At 43.4% G+C, this 18,388-nt stretch overlaps 1 protein-coding gene across 1 annotated transcript in view; it reads left to right on the top strand.

The window, feature by feature from the left end:
• The first annotated feature begins 242 nt into the window (after positions 1-242).
• The window catches only part of sipa1 (signal-induced proliferation-associated 1), a 39,053-nt gene continuing 20,907 nt past the window's right edge, over positions 243-18,388 (top strand). Inside the window, exon 1 of the mRNA XM_074611732.1 lies at positions 243-396. The gene's annotated coding sequence lies outside the window, so the exon portion shown is untranslated. The remainder of the gene's footprint in view (positions 397-18,388) is intronic.

Below are 18,388 nucleotides of genomic sequence, written 5' to 3'. Positions count from 1 at the left end.
TGTTTTTTTATTGGATTATCTTTTAGATGGAAACAACGCCGGACGCCGGAGGAGGCGACAAAAACTCCAAAAACCAGCTCCTGACGGCGGCGGATGAACACACACTGAGGTATGCTTGTTTTTAAAGAACACCGTTTAACTGCTATCAACTAGTGCCTCTGTTTTCATTCCTCTTATCTCTTCAAGGCACACACACCACCAACAACGCAGGCCTCTCCTCCCTCCCCCGCCCCACAACCCCCAGACCAGAGCCACTGACCTGGTAACACACACGGCCATATGGTACGACCAGGACGGGACTCGGTACAGTAATTAGGGGGGATGGTGCCGGACACTTGGCTCTGCAGCAGCATGACTGTCCTCTCCTCTCATGAACATCATTGCCCAAATTCTCAGGTATGTGTTTTTAAAGATGAATGATGGGGAAGGAAAAGCTGTGTTGTTACACTCATTGTTCTTAAGCAGGTTGTTTGTTATGGTCTCGACCCACACTGGCTGCGTTTGGGGAGTACACAGAGGTCTCTACAAAATAAACAAACTGTCAAACACACACACTGCCACTTTTCACCTTTGACCCCGAGTGAGCCTTTATCTCTCTCGTGCAGAAATGTCTACTTTGGCACAGAGAAATGAGACTTTAAATGAGCGTGTTTGAGTGCCTCTTTCCATTAATATAATAGTGAAGAGAAAGATAGAGAAACTGTGGGAGGCGACTATCTTGATTCAATGTTGCATCAGCATCTAATCTTCCACATTTCTGCCTGTGCGTGTCATGTTATTATACGAGGAGTGCTTGATTCAGCACATTTTGTAAACGCAGTCTTGCCACTGAAGCATTTTGAATGCTCAGTTTGAGACCCAGAGAGCTCTCCTCTTGGCCGCGGCTGTCCGTCGCTTCCTCAACCTCTCTCTGACAAGGAGATGAGGAGGAGGAGGAGGGGGGAGGAGAGAGGCCGGGTAAAGCTGTGTGAGAGAGAGAGAGAGAGAGAGAGAGAGAAAGAGGGGGTTGGCTTTAGTGTGATGTGAATGGAATAGAATCAGCGCGAGAGAGGGAGAAAGAGGGAGGGAGGGCAGCACAAATCAACCTGCCTCTTTGACTTTAACAACAGAATATAGAGGAGCCGGTAGACACAGAGATCGGGAAGTGCGTGTGTGTGTGTGTTTTTATTTTTGGAGAGAGGAAGAGAACGGCAGACAGGAGGAACTGAAGGAGGAGCAGAGAGAGCCTCACCGTGGAGATAGATAGCAGAAAAATGCTGTCATGGGGAGAGAAGGGGAGGGAGTCGGCAGAGAGGAACAGGATGAAACAAGGCAGGGTCGAGCTGAGCTGAAATGTGGAGGTAAGCCTTTTTCTTTTCTGTATTGAGATCACGGAGAATTCACATTCCAGCCTCCCCGCGTCCTCTTTCTGATGATAATGAATTCAGATGGAAGGAATCCGCACACCGTGTATGCCACATACCTCTGTACAGGCATGCTCTTATACTCCCAGAGACAATGTATGAGAGCAGTAGAGGATATGAAATAATGGCTTTATCATATCACCACCCAGCTCGCCGTCCCTTTGCCTCTCCACCCGTTGTGTTGCTGTCAGCTCTTTAAAAATGCATTTTACCCAGCGAGCTCCGTACATGCCATTTACACGCGACACCGTAGGTTTGAATCCAGCTCGCAACCTTTGTCGCATTTCATCCCCGGCCTCCCCCCTCCTCTCCCCTCCCCTCCTCGTCTCCCTCCTCTAACCCCCCCCCCCCCCCCATCATCTTTCCTGTCTCCCTCCATTGTGCGTCCTCCCAACGAGGCAGGATTGTCTTAAAAACGGTGTTGTGACATTGTCAAGAAGCCACTGCGAAACCTTGCTGTTAGAGCGCTTGTGGCTGCAGGACTCAGAGAGATGAGGGCAAGGTGGAGGGAGGAGGAGGGGATGGATGGATGGATGGATGGATGGATGGATGGAGGGACACTGAGAGAATGAAAGAGAGACAGAAGATGCAGGAACAAAAAGAGGAGCAGGATTTTTTTTTGTGCATTTTCTCAAAGACAAAAAGTCTGTGGCGTGCATTGGGGGGATTTGTGTGCATGAAGAGCATTGTGACAACACTGCTGCATGTGATGTGCACAAAACAATGATGGAATGGAGGAGAACCACAACCGGGGGATTGGGGTGTTGTTTTCATGGTGGCAGAGAGAAAATGAGGGATGCGGGAGTCAGGCCTCCCCCCCACCCTCCTCAGTCACCCGCCTCACCAACCCCCCTGCACTCTCCAATTTCGGATGGGGCTGTGTGTTTATGAGACGTTAAGGTTTCAGGGGATGGATAAGGCTGCTGAGGGGAAAGAAAGGCAGGGATGGAGAGCTGGGGGGTTGGTGGGTGGGTGGGGGGGGGGAGACAAGCAGCTTACATAAGCCAGTGCACTCAATGGACGGGCCATTTAATTTACATTGAGCCGCACGGCTCCTCGTCCAGTGTGGTATGCACTGTGGTTGACATTAGCATTTTAAACAATAAAATGCTAGCTGGACCTGACGTGATGGAAGGACGGACGTGTGATAGCTGACTTGATGGCATTGTGTTGACTGGCAGAAAGGTGGGATGTTTCTCATCAGGGTCAACTTTGAACGCGCCTTGTTTTACTGAACCTACACTTCTCCTTTATGGTAAAGATGAAGTGTGTCTGCGTGGAGTGCGCTGACACAACGGTGCTAACAGTATGCAGCCTATTCATCCAACTCAGCTGCTGTCGACTTCTTGTTCCGCTGCCATCCACCCCGCTGTGCGTCCTGTACAGTATATATATATCAAAATAGTCCGTCAAAAAAGTGCATCTATCAAATGCAAACGCCTTAATCCAGAGTACTTGTGTGTTATTTGACAGAGCAGGTGCACAGAATCAAAAATTCAATTTAAAGGCCTACTGGTAGCAGAATAACTGGAGCCATTGTCGTCCATGATTTGCTATCTATCTCCATGAAAATTGATTTTTTCTTTTTTGCCAAACAAAACTGCTCTATTAATTGCCCTCCCTCCTGTTTTCTAAGTCGAACTGATGGAAATGCACTCTATTGGTAAAGTAGTTTAGCAATTATAGCGCCAGTTGGTTTTCATTATTTTCCATAATCCAATCACCTCGAACAATTACATGTATGACAAGGACATTTCTGCCTGCTATTAGTAATGAGCTAATATGTGAGTGGTGATTAGTGATGAGAGATTTGTGGATTAGGGCTGCACCTGACGGTTTCATCTCAGAATTATTGATAATCTGTCATTAATCTCAATCATTTAATTGTTTGGCTGCTAAAATCTTTAATTTCACAGAGCGCAAGCCTGACATTTACATCGCTTGTTTTGTCCGATCAACAGTCTGAAACCCAAATGTTTAGTTTACTTCCATAAAAAACAAAGAAAATGATCAAATCATCATGTTTAAGAAGTTGGGATCAGTTTCGTTTCTGCTCTAGATTGGACACTGTGACGTCCAGGATGTGAGCACAGTTTGATCTGGGCGCAGTTGACACTTAGTCTTCATGAAGTTTCTGCATGAATGTATTGGCATTCAGTCTGTTATTTTTCAGTCCAGCAGCTATTTGACACGTTTAAGATTTGAAAACCTCTGAACGAATCCAAAAAGACTCCTGTACTTTTCTACTTTTAGTCGAACCTCACAGATATAAACTGAAATCTCCATGAACAAAAAATAGCATGCATGCATGAAGGGTTCAGCTTTTTTAGTGTGATAATTTACAACGAGGGGTGTCTTTTCCTTCTGTGGTACTATTCCAGGTTGAGTAGGAGGGGGAGCAGAGTCAGAGGAGACTCTTGAATCGATCGGCCTACTTTTATTTCCTGCACCAAACAAGAGCCAAGAGAGCTGGAGTGTATAACAGTACATATGTGTGTGTGTGTGTGTGTGTCATGTTGTGGATTCAGATTTGGGTGCTTATTGTCTCGCGGGGCCATTAAAAATAATCCTAAATGCTCCCTCAGTCACTGCTTACACCAACCGTAGCCTCTGACTGACTAATGAATCATTATTGTTATAAAACTAAATCACAGAATGTAGAGGTCGACTGATGTTGGATTTTTAAAGGCTGAAGTAATAACGATAGTTTGCAGCAGGAAGAAGCCGATATCTGATTAATCAGTCGTCTTTTATCGGTTACTTTTGCATACGCTGTTTTTAATAATTCAGTTTTTTTGTCACTCCAAATGTAGTCATTTGTAAGAGAATATCCTGAAGTGTGATTTGGTGGATTACATCATTGGAATATGTTCTATTCATTTACAATGTGGCGTATGACTGGCCGGGATTACTTCTGTTGCGCGACCCATTACATTGTTAAATGCCATTCTTATAAACCGTTAATGTTCGTGCACGTCCTCGGGTGCACGGAGGATCTTAAAGTGTGTAATGGTTGGTAACGTGGCTGGATTATTTGGAAGAGTGAACGCCAAATTGGTAAATTAAAGTAACAGTGAATGATCTTTTCCTCCCGGTCTGCCTGTCTTATATCGTGGAAAAAGAGCAGATAGTGTTGCGATATATTCGACTTCTCCTCTACCTTGACTTTGTGTAGGGAGCCTCTGTGCAAGATAGTGATGTATATCCCTACGTGACTATCAGAGCCCAGTTAGCATTAATCGGCCAAACTGATTAATCGGTCTCCCTCTAATAGAGAGATACAACTAGTTGTAGAAGAGAGCGACAGTATGTTGTTGTTATTTGCCCTTTTAAATGCAGGTGGAGAAGTAACCTTTGTGTGCTTTACACTGAATAATGATGATGACAGTTTGTCAGCAGCATCACAGTCGTGCGGTAACATTGAGTCACTAGATCCAAGCTGATATCTCCTGATGCTGTTCGTCTGCCAGGATTTCAACTTTTAGCTGTTGTCCTGTTTCTATGCAGACTTCTAAAATGACTCTCTGTCCACAAAGACACAATCAGCAGTCTTGACAATAAGAGGAAAATGCAGGTTACAAACAATTTCTAAAGGTGCTTGCAATTTGCGCCATACAAGGACGTCCATGTATGTTTATTGGACAAAAAGTTGTCAAAAATCCAACATAGATACGAGCAAAGTGACTTTGATGTGAACATGCTGCAAGGTTACCAGGCAGATTTAGTTCTGGTCTGAGTCAGCATCGTATCATCCCTCTCATTTGGAGCCATTTTGCACGGCTACACCCCGGCAGGCTCCCTGTGGGGGGCTCAGCGAGGGAGGCAGTTGGACAGGCGGAGCCTTCTCCTCATCAAATGGCAGGATGCTGGCAGTGTAAAGCCTCCGGGGTGGATCCTCTTAGCTTGTGCTCTCTGTTGTCACCTGTCCTCCCCCCTCCCCTCCCCCGGCCACACCGGTCTGAGAGTTTCAGGCCTTGGCGGTTTTGTCCGAGGCTGTTGCTGTCTAGTAGTACTCTGCAGAGTAGGACTGCACGGTTCAGTGAGATTTTTTTTTAATCATTTGGGGAGTTAATTCTCTGTGGTTACAGCGGTCTTTTTTGAAATGTCCATTTAAAGACTTGAGCTTTAAAAAAATATCCCCGGATGATTTTAAAACACCCACTGTCTGCACAAAACAATTATGTTAAATATTTAAAACGACACAAAGGAATAATAGTCATGAATATCCTGTCTGAAACCCCCAAATCCATCGGCTGTGCCGAGTGTGAAGTCGAGGGTGAACAAAGAAATAGGTGCTTCAACTACAAAGAGCATAATCATTGTTGATGAATTTTTTAATAAATTATGTAATAGTTTTGATAATAATTGTACTCTCTAAAGAGAGCAAAAAGATTTCTAACAACAAAACCCTGATGTAATAGTGCTAAAATATGTAGAAGCTGCTGCCTGTATGAGACATATTTATGTAAGCATCTGCTGTGAATACTTACATTTATATCTTTTATATTTAGACATATTTAGATGTACAAAAATCCCTCAACATGAAGCATGTTCCCTTTCAGAAATACACTTATTGTTCTTAATCACAATGTCCCTCTCAGTTATGACATACATACATTAAACCATTAAGTGGTGCAGTGGCTCCTTCTCATTGTTCACGTTGCTATTACAGGAGAAGTGCACTCGAGGGTATTCAGAGCCACTGAAAGCAGACCTGGACCGGGCCATTCACGCTCGCGCCACGTCACACTTCATCGCTGTGCTTTAGATGGCGAGATAGAGATAAAAAAAAGGCAGAAAACCTCCCGCGCTGAGAGGAGTGTAAAAATACCCTCATGAAGTATAATAGTCTATTCTTGGGCTAACATGAAATATCATATTTATTTTTCGACCGAGGGGCCTCTTTGTTCTGACACAACTGTGAGGAGGAAGTTGAAAACCTCAACTGTTTCATTTACACGTTAAAGGCGGCGCTAATGAAGAAGTGAGAGAGTCTGTCTAACCCAGCGGTCAGGGGTCTTTCGAGCTTAAACATATTCAAGCCTCATGATGAAGGTAACACAGCCTATTATGCAGTGAGGACCCGAGTCCAAATGAGAGGCAGGACATTGAAGAAACATCTCAGGAGATTTGTCTGGAAGCTCCTGCTGTTAATGAATTAATGACTTTATTTGGAACATAGAAATAAAAAAAACAGATGTATAATAATAAACAAAACAAGAGTAACAGTGTCCAAAAAGGAGTAGGTAGAAGTAAAACTTATATGTCCCTACCCCTTTCTCACTTCTCCTCTATTAACTCATATATCATAGAATGATAATATAATATATAAATGATCCCAGATTTGTTTACATCCCAAATTAAATATATGAACAGCATCCCAAGTTTATTTACAACCCACATATCCATCCGGAGTTAAAGGTCCCATATTAAGTGAGATTTTCATGTTTTTTTTTTATTATAAAGCAGGCTTAAGTCCTAGATAAATACTGTGAAAGTATCGAAACGCTCTATCCACAGGGAAATACACACAGCCCGTATTCAGAAACTCTGTATTTGAAACAAGCTGTCAGGATTTTTGTCCATTTGTGATGTCACAAATACACAATATTTAGACCGTTACACAGTTTTAAACCTAAACAATCTAAATGTGTCCCAGTTTATTCCTGGTTTCAGTGTATGTGAATAACATCTACTGACAGGAAGTACACATGGTCCAAAGCTGTTGCCTAGCAACACAATTCTGTTGCAATTCCATCGCAATTCCGTCAAAAAGTGCTAAAACGGAGCGTTTCAGACAGAGGGTAAATACAGGCATGTTCAGGCTGACAGTATGAGGAAAATAAAGTGTTTTTTGAACATTACAGCATGTAAACATGTTCTAGTAGAAACATAAAATACAAGTATAAACCTGAAATGAGTATAATATGGGACCTTTAAAAAATAAATATAAACCAACCCTTAACACAACTCTTCCTCATCCATATACCTCCACAAAATATCTTTTTTGTAAAGCTTTTTAAATGCAGTGCGCTTGTTCTGAAAATGTCTTTCAATATTACTTTTTTGTGTTGTTGAATCTGTCCACGCAATATTAGATTACTCAAAGACTTTTCTTTTTTTGGATTTGGAATCCTTAGCTAGCTTATTGAGCTATTAAAGTGGCAGTATATTTTTGGCATCATTGGGCAAAAATTCCATAATAACCTTTCAGCATATTGTAATTCAAGTGTTCTGAGAGAAAACTAGACTTCTGCTCCTCCTCATGGCTCTGTTTTCAGGCTTTAGAAAATCTAACTTTGACCAATCACAGGTCATTTCATTGAGAGAGCGTTCCTATTGGTTGTGCTGCGGTCATGTGACCAGAACTTGGCGTTCCTTCACCAGATTTCACAATGGCGGCGGCGTCACAAACTCTCATTTTACAGCTAAACCGTACACTACAAGATGATTCTGAAAACATTTGAGGAGAGAAATAGGCATTAACGTAACAGAATATTGATTCATATTTGATCAGCGCTGCCTAGTTTGACCGTTTGGTCGGAGTTCGCGAGTGATTGACAGCCGGCTCTCATAGACAGCAGCTGGACAGCAGACCTCAGATCAGCTCTTACTGCTTGTTTTCCTCCGGTCTGTGAAATCTTGCAGATGCCGTTAGGAGCACCGGAGGACACAGAGGAACATGATTTTTTTTCAGTTTACCTGTTTCATGTACTACTATCACGATATAGCAACCGTTTTATAGAAATAACTTTTTTTAATCATATTTGCTCTAATCTCGCCTACTGCAGCTTTAAGGTTTGGCAAAATTAGAGGATAAGGCGCCGGGCCCAAGACATACATAGGCTACGATGCACATTTTAGTTGATTGAAATGATGATTTAGGTTATTTGGTGTATATGCTACATATTTTTTTTTACAATTGGAGAATGTAAGAAACAGTTTAGGCCTACAACATTGATGTTAAAAAAATAACTGTTATTCATTTCCATATATTTTTTTATTCAAAGCCACTGGAGAGGGGCTAAAGAGGCTCCAGAGCCGCAGGTTGCTGACCTCTGCTCTAACCTTACAGGACAAAAAGCAGCCGCACACAAGAGACTGACCTTAGAGGGATGAGGACGGGTGTCTCACATTTGCTTTGAAATTAAGCTCTGCCACACTTCTTAAATTATTGCTCTTTTTTTTATGTGACACAAATAAGTGCCTCGCATTCACAGCAGTTTCAATTTTTATACCTTTTAGTGAAGAAGAATTAGCACCAGAAATAATAATGTTGGCTCCAGGGCCAGGCATTTAGACTGATAAACTTCTGAGCAGGTTCTGTCTGTAATGACTCAGTGACTCATCCCATGCAAGCTTTAGTGCACGCTAGTAATTCACACGATGCACAGCAGTCTCCTGGTGACGCAATGTCACATGTTTTCATTCACTTCATTCAAGTGCAAACACAACCTGCTGCTTCTTATGACAATTAAGCCTATCGCAGTAAATCAGCCTCTATCTGCATCGCCACAGTTCGCATATCGGTGCACGAGCCGCTCGTTTCTATGTAGGTCAGAAGGTGCAGAGCCGCTGGTGTAAATGACACGAGGCCACCAGGCAAGAGAGAGAGGCTGTAAACTGCAGCTTGTCTGCAACATGCAGATGTAAAGCCACAAAAGTGTGTTAGTAGGATGTTCTTTCACATTTGGACAATCATGATTTTTGAACCTTCTATTATTTGTTACTAGCTACACTAGCGTCAAGGTAAAGGTGCAGGTTTTAGAGGTGCTAGCTGCAGTGGATCCATCATTACATTACTGCTGCCTATAGGGGACCGACTCCCCAGAGGTCCCACGATACCATATTAGCATTTTGCTGAGTATTGTGTTAAGATATATCGCAATTTATCATCTTTTTTCAACTGCGAATCATGCAGTTTGTCAAAATATGTTTTATCTCTCCGAGTTTTCATTCACATATCTTGAGGCCAGACGTCAAAGGACCCCTTTGAAAATGGCCACGCCGGTTTATCCACGCCAAAATTTAGCGTGACTTTGGAGCATTATTTAGCGTTATTCCCGACAATCTAACATGACATGGTTGGTATCGATGGATTCCTTAGGTTTTCTAGTTTCATATGATACCATTAACTTCACTCTGGCGTTGAGACTGACCTCTGAAAGACAGAATAGAGTTGAATTGTTAAGAGGTTTCTATAATAAAAGATCGATACGTGACGTCGGTGTATCGATACAATATTGGACTCCCACAAAATATCGCGATACTGCTGCCCATCTCCTCTCTTCTTTTATACTTTATTGCAAGAGTACATAAACTAGATTTACACTTCCTTATACGTGGTGATATCAAGATTGATCAAATCAAGATATCATATTGGTTGACCATCCATATTAGATAATCACTTAGGCCATCAGTTTAACAGTAATCTCCTCCTCGGATGATAGGCCTTGATTTCTCTGTGAAAGGTGTGTGGAGACTTTACCGATGCCTGAGCTGTGAAAGTCAACAAGAGACGGTTGTCTCCAAATAATGACGGCAATTTGTGTTATGAGCAACACTTATTCAGAGTCAGTGAAGACAGCTTTCGGAGATGTGCACCCATAAACAAAAAAGATTCAGAAATGGTGATGAGTGTGTGTGGGCACTGTTGACGCTGCAGCCATTTCATGGGCTCTCGGCTACATTTCAGCGGACAATAGGGACAGTGAGGAAGCGGAGGAGGTCAGCGTCTCTTCCTCTGAAAAAGCAGACGAGGTGGGGGTAACAGTTCAGAGTGCTATTAAAGCAATATTGTGCAATCTCCTTTCCTCTGATGGAGGAGTAACCGTGAACTGTGTCTCAACATAATAGATGCAGTCATGAAGCTGAGGGTCAGTTCCTTTCCCTGTCACACACACACACGCACACACGCCCACACACACACACACAGAGCGGTCACAGAGGGACAGCTGCTCTTCCTGTCACTGTGCGGACAGTGTGCCACTTCTATAAGGCTTTTATAGAGTCAGCACACAAAGACGCACGTGCATTCAGAGCGTCTCACATTCGGGCCTTAAATCTCTCCCGCCTGTCCCTCCGTCACACACACACACACACACACACACACACACACACACACTCGGCCTGCCACAAGGTGTATTTTCAGATACACAGGAAGTGGCAGTGCTCTGCCAGCACACGGTGTTGATGTCACGGCAAATAACATGTCAAACAATAGCGCGAGTTAGGTACTTTCTCTTACTGCGGCGGAACGGCACGTAGGTCGCGTTAGAAACAATAGCGCTCGGATTAGTATTCGAGGGTTCATCAGTTTTAGGTTGTACTATTTATTACTGAGAGGAAGTGAGGTTTTAATATGGACAATACTATAGAGGGAGCTTTTCTGAGCATACTTCCTCTTTGCATTTACCGAAGGGGGAGGTCCGCTGATTATGCATCCGCTATGAGTAAAAATATAATACATGCACTGATTTGGGAAACATTCACATTTGCTGCTCCGACTCTTGTGCATTTCAGCAGCTTGTTCTCTCAGTAAAACCTCGTCTCTTTACAAAGAAACCGCCCCAAAAAAAGAACTGAAACCGGACCAGACGGCACCGAAGCCACACGACTGATGACCTCAACCGTATTGGTTTACTGTAAGACATGAGACACACGTGCACGAGGAAGTCAGACACAGACTTGGATATAAGTCATAACAAAGCTCAAGCTCTGGTTTGTGTGCATCCCAGACGGTTGGAGAGTGGACGAGGGAGCAACCAGCCAATGAATAATTAACGTCTTGGTAACCCTCGGCCCCTTTCGCCCAGCCTCATTCATAATTCATTAGGCAGAAGACTTTATTTTCAAATTTTTGAAGGACACATTTAAAGGAGGGCAGCTCTCCTTGAAATGAAAGGTACATTTTTACAGACTCATTTGTCTTTTTAATATTTCCATCGGTGGAAATATTTTCCTCTCCAGACTTTTTTGGAGCTAATCATGCCCCTTCTTTGACATATGAAAGTAATTTCAGACATGCTTGGAGGTAGAAACATGTTATTATACTAACACTGAAGAATCGAATTAGCATCAACACGCTGTAACATTACTGACAACTGACAGAAAGGTGTGGTTCGCTTTGCATGTTCTGTGTTGTGATGCTTCAGTCGGCGTACGTGAAGGAAATAATCACAACTTCTCTAAATGACGTAACTGCTCTTAGCTGTTATCTGTCAGCTTCACCTTGAAGTGTTGTGAAAACATCATTAGACCAAGAACTCAAAGAGCAACAGTCACAAGTAGTAGTGATGATACATGTGTCATATTTAAGGTTGAAATATGTGGATGCACAGCGGGGAAATGGACGATTATCAATGACAGGATCAAATTGTGGGTTACAGTCATACTTGGCTAGAGCGCCGGTCTCTGTCGCTGCAAAGTTTAATGAATTCCTTCAAAAACCTGCTCTTTTTCCTGCCACCTTGTCAGTTACCCTCTTTTTTTTATATCGGCCCGTTGCACACCGGTTGCCAGGCATGCAGGCTTATGTGTCTTTGGGGACCGATCGCTCAGACTGACGTTTGCAAACTGTTTGAATGAAAAGGAGAGATAAAACACGTTACAAAAAAAGAGAGTGCTGCAGTACCATCCACTTAGCAGCCTCTGGACTTGGCCCAGTTCACTGTCCGCAGTGTGGTAAGGGCGGGCGGGTGGGGGGCGGGGGTAGATTGAGGATTCCTAGATCAAGCGTTGGGCATTAGGATGACCTCGTTTTTTAACCACATTAATACACATTTACTTTCTTAAAAGCGGCCAGGTCGGTTTCAGTGTCGCACGTCGGGCAGCGAAGCAAAGGGATGCAACCTGATCTCAAATGTAACAGGGCTGCATGGGATCGATAAATGAGAGTGAGACTGAGCCCGGCTTTAAATTTCCCAAAATCAATCACTGTTAGGAGTTGATTTAGACCTTGTGGTTAAGAATCGGCAAGGCGGCTTTTAACTACGAGGATGGACGGCAACACTACAGCAGCTGACCTCCAGACTGTGACTTGTGAGATGTTCTCTGAGGCCCTGTTCACACCTGGCATTAACATGCGTCCCGAGTGATCGGATCACAAGTTGACAGCTCTAAGTACGTCTTTTCACACCTGGCGTTAGAATGCATCTCCACAGGCGTCTAGAGTGAACACTTGTGATCCGATCTCAATTCCCCGCTCTATATGCAAATAAACACGTAGTAAACACACGGCTAATACATCAGACGTTGCGTAATATTACATGAATGTCAGTAGTAATATCCTATATATTCGTGAATTTGGGTACATTTTATTAGCATTAAAATATAAGGTTATTGTACCGGCGGTCCCCGGTGACCTCTGTGTCGCTGACACCGCCGCCTTTGCCACTCAACGGCGTAAAGAGCTTCAAAGCCGGGCATGAGAGCGAGCGAGCGGGCGGGCGAGTGTCAGCTCCGTGCAAAGAACCGGAACAAAAACACAGACACATCTCCGACAGAATGATAATAATGCACTTCCTGTACCTAGTCTGATAGTCTGTAGAAATGTAGCCTATAGATAAGATATATTTTGATAAAATACAGTTGTACTGACAGAATACAGTAGAGCACAGAAGCCGTTCCCAGCGGCGGGACGCCAATAGAGTAGGCGGTCCTTAATGTGGCCCAGGACACATTCACACTGCTAAAAGAATGTGGCCATATGTGGCCCAGACCACCTCTGAATGTGGTCTGAGTGATCGGATCTCAGTGCGTCTTGAGTGCGTTCAGGTCTAAACAGCGCCTGAGGTGCAGAGTAACCGGACGATGGTGTTGGTGCTGGTTTCTCCATCTTTATGTATCATTTTAATGTCACATTCAAAACAGTCTGCTGCTCTGAAAGACCTCTTGCCTAATATGTGGCGGCATGCTGCGGTGTATTTCACAACGTCAGTCTTCAATTGTGACAAAAAGAAAAGAATCACGACATCAAGCCTGAACAGTTGCTGCTATTTGATGTGACAGGGTTGATAAGGCCGCAGTAAGCGCACAACCTTTGTCACTGATCACATCTAATTGCCGCTAAGCCGTTAAGCCGATTTCCGCGTCTTCACCTGAAGAGAAAGCAGATCGGATCTCAATCGTCTATATCGGGACACGATCTCTCTTCCACCATTTGATACTTTGAGTGACTGCAACATCAGCGTTCATTATGATAAAGGCACACAAGCTGTGGTTAGGTCGACTTTGGTTACCGGCAGAACGCTGCTTCATTCATGCCGCAGTGTTGAAACAATGACGACACCCATCCTCCCAGGGTTCAAAAGTCAGTCATCTCTTCCTGTTTCACAGGACGCAGACTTTCATGAGAGGGTGCAAAGTAAGTCAAGCGACCATGACTTCCCAAAAACGGTGTGAGTTTTAATAGGACTCTCCTCTGACTACACTGTGTCCTGACGTTGTACACCAGAGGCCCATTAACCTTGTCCTGGATTTAACATGGAAGTGGACCTCATACACAGTCATCAGTTAAACCAAACATCTGGTGCAAAAAAACAAACAAATGGTGCAACACTATACAAAGAGATATAATCCTTAAAAGCAGATCAAATGATGCCGCTCCACAGTGCAATTTCATATTTCCTTTTTCTGCTCCGAGCGTTTCAGGCAGACCTGTCGCTGTCATCACCTCTGATGGACACGATGGCGCTCGGCACACAAAAGAAATTGATTTTTTTTCAGCACTAAAATAAACTCTAGTTTATCTGGAGCATGTGAGCACAATAATTACTGTCCACTGGCCGCTAACGGAGCTTTAAGCTCTGAGATGCAGGATTAAACACTGCTGTCTACATGCATTATTGAGTTTCTCTGGGACGGAGGCCGGCTCTGGTACCGTGAGAGGATCTGCGGAGGGCAGCATCCCTCCCGAGTGTTTTAGTGAACGCTTTAAAAACAATCCTGGAGAGCATCAGCATGTCTGGGTCATCCCTCCCGGACTGATGCTGTGGTACGAGAGAGAAACAAAGACGCTGTTTATTCTGTTTATTGTTTAAATGATTGAATAGCACCGCACAGACGACACTGTCTACTATTAACTATTGAGAATACAGCTGTTTTCATGAACCATATGAATTACATGTCAGAGTTATGATCCATGATTGGATTCATGTGGTGAGTCAGCCTCAGTCAGTGTGGATGAAAGGCGGGAGAATGACTGATATTTCTTTAGACCATTGAGCCACAGATGACGTGGAAATATCAGTGACGCGTTTATATGACAAAACAACTGGATCATGGAAATTTAAAGGGATAGTCCGGGTGTTTTGAAGTGGGGTTGTATGACGTACTTATCCATAGTCAGTGTATTACCTACAGTAGGTTGCGGTCGGCTCGCCCCCAGTTTGGAGAAGCAGACAGAGTTTACAGAACGGAAGCAAAGCAATTTACAAACTGGGGGGCGTGCCGGCCGTCATCTATTGTAGGTAATACACCTACTACTTTTTGGATAAGTACCTCATACAACCCCACTTCAAAAAACACCCGAACTATCCCTTTAAGTCATCCCAAAAAAAGTCAGCAAATCCGATCCCGTGCAGCTCCGCCTCAAAGCCATTTAATACAAAGTGTTTAAGTGGTCTCTGCTAAGCAGCCCAGTGAAGGGTTAACTTCGTGTCGATGCGGCGTTAGAGTTGTGGCCCGGGGAGCATCAGAGGTCGCACACATCAACGGCTGCACCGACTGACACGGAGAAATGAGTGTTCATGTGTGAACATGGGAAGTGCATGCAACTGTAACTGTACTGTAGGAAATTATGCAACTACATACTGGCAGTGTTCATCTTCTTTAGTTTCATTCTGTGTTCAGCTGTATTTAAAAGGTTCCTTTAAGTTCAACATGCCAAAAGTAATTAGAGAGAGATCCAGACTAAGGTTATGATATTGTGTCCTGTCTTTAAACCAGCGAGATGCAGCATCATCAGACCAAAAAGCCATGCACGTTTACAATTAGAGTACAATGAAAGCTTTGAAAAAAAGAGCTTCCCGTTGCTGCTTATTGTCTCAAGCCTTCATAATATATTTAAGTTCTTTTTTTATTGCCACTCAGTCAGTCCTGCTATTACGAAATGATCCATTTATGATCATATTAGGGGTTTGGTTTAAGCCAGACTGATGTAAGACTGTTCCGCTAGAAGTATCCTGGGAAAACATTAAGCTGGTTATCAATAATTTATGTTGGTTTTTTTTCTAGTTTAGCAGTTTTTTTTTATCAAAAGGTAATTGTTTAAATGACAAAGCTTCGCTGTTTATCTGTTGGGAGGATGCACATTGACATTTTAAATTGTCAGGCAAATGAAACCGAGAATATACTGAGAATACAATGGGATCCCAATAGCTGAAACTTGAGGGGACAGAGAAAAAACAGTTCAGTTCCTCTCTATTTTGTACTTCATTGTAAGTTAGATCACACACCTCTCTAAAGCGGTAACACAGACAGTTTCTGTTCAAAGGAAAGTCACTGTCAATGTGGCGGTAATGTGTATTTTGAAGTCAGGGCTCGTGAAGATTTGATTGAAGACGTCGTTGTATATCAGTTATGGTAAGAAAATCTCTCTTGCTTTTTAAAATGTTTGGCTCCTTTCCACGAAGTGCCATTTTCTGTTCCCGTACTTGATTCTGATGCAAAGGGAATGTGTTTATTACGCTCACACAGTGGTAAACACGGATGAAAAATAACTTAATAACACTGTGCTAGATAGATGCTGAAAGACCAGGCAGATTACGGGAATCATGTAAATAATGATCCAAGTTCTGTGCGGTTCTTCTTCAAAGCTGTTTACAGTTCAGTCCTGACCAATTAGGAACCTAAAAATCTGCAACATCTGAGGATTTAAGGTCTCAGTTTTCTTTTGGGCCAGTATTTAATATGACCCTTTTTAATCAGCACCAGGTACTAATGAGCCACAAGAACTAATTAGGAACTAAAAGTTATTTAGCATATTATGAGGCTTTGAGACAGACAATCCCTGGTGTCAAACAAAGAAAGTTAGCTGATCTAACTTGGCTGTGTTAGATAGGTTAGATAGGCTACTGCATTAATTGTGTTCATGTTTAAAACACTAATTGTACGTGTCCACTGGGGTGTTTTTTATCGCGAGGGGACGCGCCGCTTCCCAGCGTTGGACGCTTGGTGGGCTGCCACTAGACACAACACACGCTCCTGATTGGACAAACGCTTTCAGTTGGTTGCTATCTGCAACCACACCACTAGATTTTACCAACACTGTCCCTTTAAAGCTTTAGCATACTAACATAAACTAATGACACCGACATTGCCATCCCTAGAGCCACGCCTGATGGGGTGCTACCTTCACCTTTTCCCATGTTTTTGATTTAGTCTAAGCATCCAGTTGGATAGTGGGAAGTATAATTGTAGTTTCTTTCATATTTGCCTACCACCTTCTACACTATACACTATCTGTTACTGACTTACTACTGGTGTTAAACTGAAGATTATTCAGTCAATCACCATCATCAGACAATATGTCCGCCTTGTTTTTCTGTGTTGCCTCGTTGTTGTAGTTTGCAGAGGACCAGCGTCTCCGACAAAAACATCATCCGTCGTGGGTTTGTTTGATAAAAGTGGAGCCGTTTGTCCCTCCGAGTAGAGTAAACAATAAAGCACTGGTGGACTGGATACCACATCCAAAGAGGGTGGCACTAGATAGGTTGCTATGGAAACAAGGACTGATTCATGGGTCGGGGGTCTTGAGAAGCTCAGGGATTTGTGATTCGTACAAAGGCGGCGAGTGATACGTGTCCAAGTTCAACCCGCGCTGTGTGTTGGTGGAGAGCAGGAGTGTTTCTGGCTGAGCCTGGAAGTTCAGCTTGTTGTTGGAACAGCATGAAGGCAATCTGTGATTTTTTTTTTTTTTAGAAAAACAACCTGCTGCCAATAATCTGCACTCCCACTTTAAGACAGTGGAGAGAATTGATTGTTCGCACCTTTTCAAGGCGTTGTGAAAACATGCAGATGATGCTGCACCTAATGATTGCAGATAGGCGTAGACAAACATCATTTGTGCCCACATGGGTAAATGATGTTTGAGAACGTTCGCAGGTTCCCAGAAGGAAACATGAGCAGGGTTTTAATGTCAGCAGCCCTGGCACCGTACAAGACGGTGCACAGAGGCTTCTCTATGTGTGACCCAGCGCTCAGTGTGTCAGATGGGGACCACACATGGCCGGAAATGTCTTGTATTGTCAGGGAGAGAGAAGCCTGGACCATTTTTCATCACTCCGCTTCTGCAGCATCTCTGTATCATTTGAAGCAAACAACATAATAATCAAGCCTCACTCTTTTCACAGTCCAATGTTATACATATTGTTCAATCATATACGACCACAACCTATTTGTAGCACTAGCCATCCATAGAAACATTTGGCACTCTTCTATCTGCATGCACGCAGGGCCAGAGCTCCCACTGAGGTCGCTGAGGTCATGTCCTCTGGCTCGTTCCTAACCATCCTGACCATTCTAGAAAAATTAAATAAAATGAGGTTACAGTCTTTCTCCACCAGAGTTACATTCCTGGCATTGCAGATAATTCTTTTGATAGCTAGGCAGCACAGGGGGAATCTTCACTGTGGCCCTGCATACATTAATGTGCATCCTGCCTGTTTCCAGTAATTTAACCTTCACCTTCCCAGTCCCTCCTTGTATTAGCATTTAGATTTATGTTGGATTTTGAACGTTTCTTCCTATATGTGCTCATTTCCATCAAACGCTGTGCGCCTCGAGCTCTGCCAGGGAGGACTGCAGGCTGAAACACCGTCTTGTGTCGGCTTGTTTCGGAGCATTGCATGAAGAGAGCCACACCACCAAACTACAATGCATATTATTGTGGATTTAAACGGTTAAAACTTCAACGTGATTGTTGCCATTTTGTTTCCACAAAGGAAACAGTGTCCTTCCAACGTATTCATGTTGAAATATTAACG

This window comes from Sebastes fasciatus, chromosome 16 (assembly GCF_043250625.1).
Source record: "Sebastes fasciatus isolate fSebFas1 chromosome 16, fSebFas1.pri, whole genome shotgun sequence".
Taxonomy (NCBI): Eukaryota; Metazoa; Chordata; class Actinopteri; order Perciformes; family Sebastidae; genus Sebastes; species Sebastes fasciatus.
Note: the sequence above shows the minus strand (reverse complement) of the source record. Positions and strands in the feature narration are given on the sequence as shown.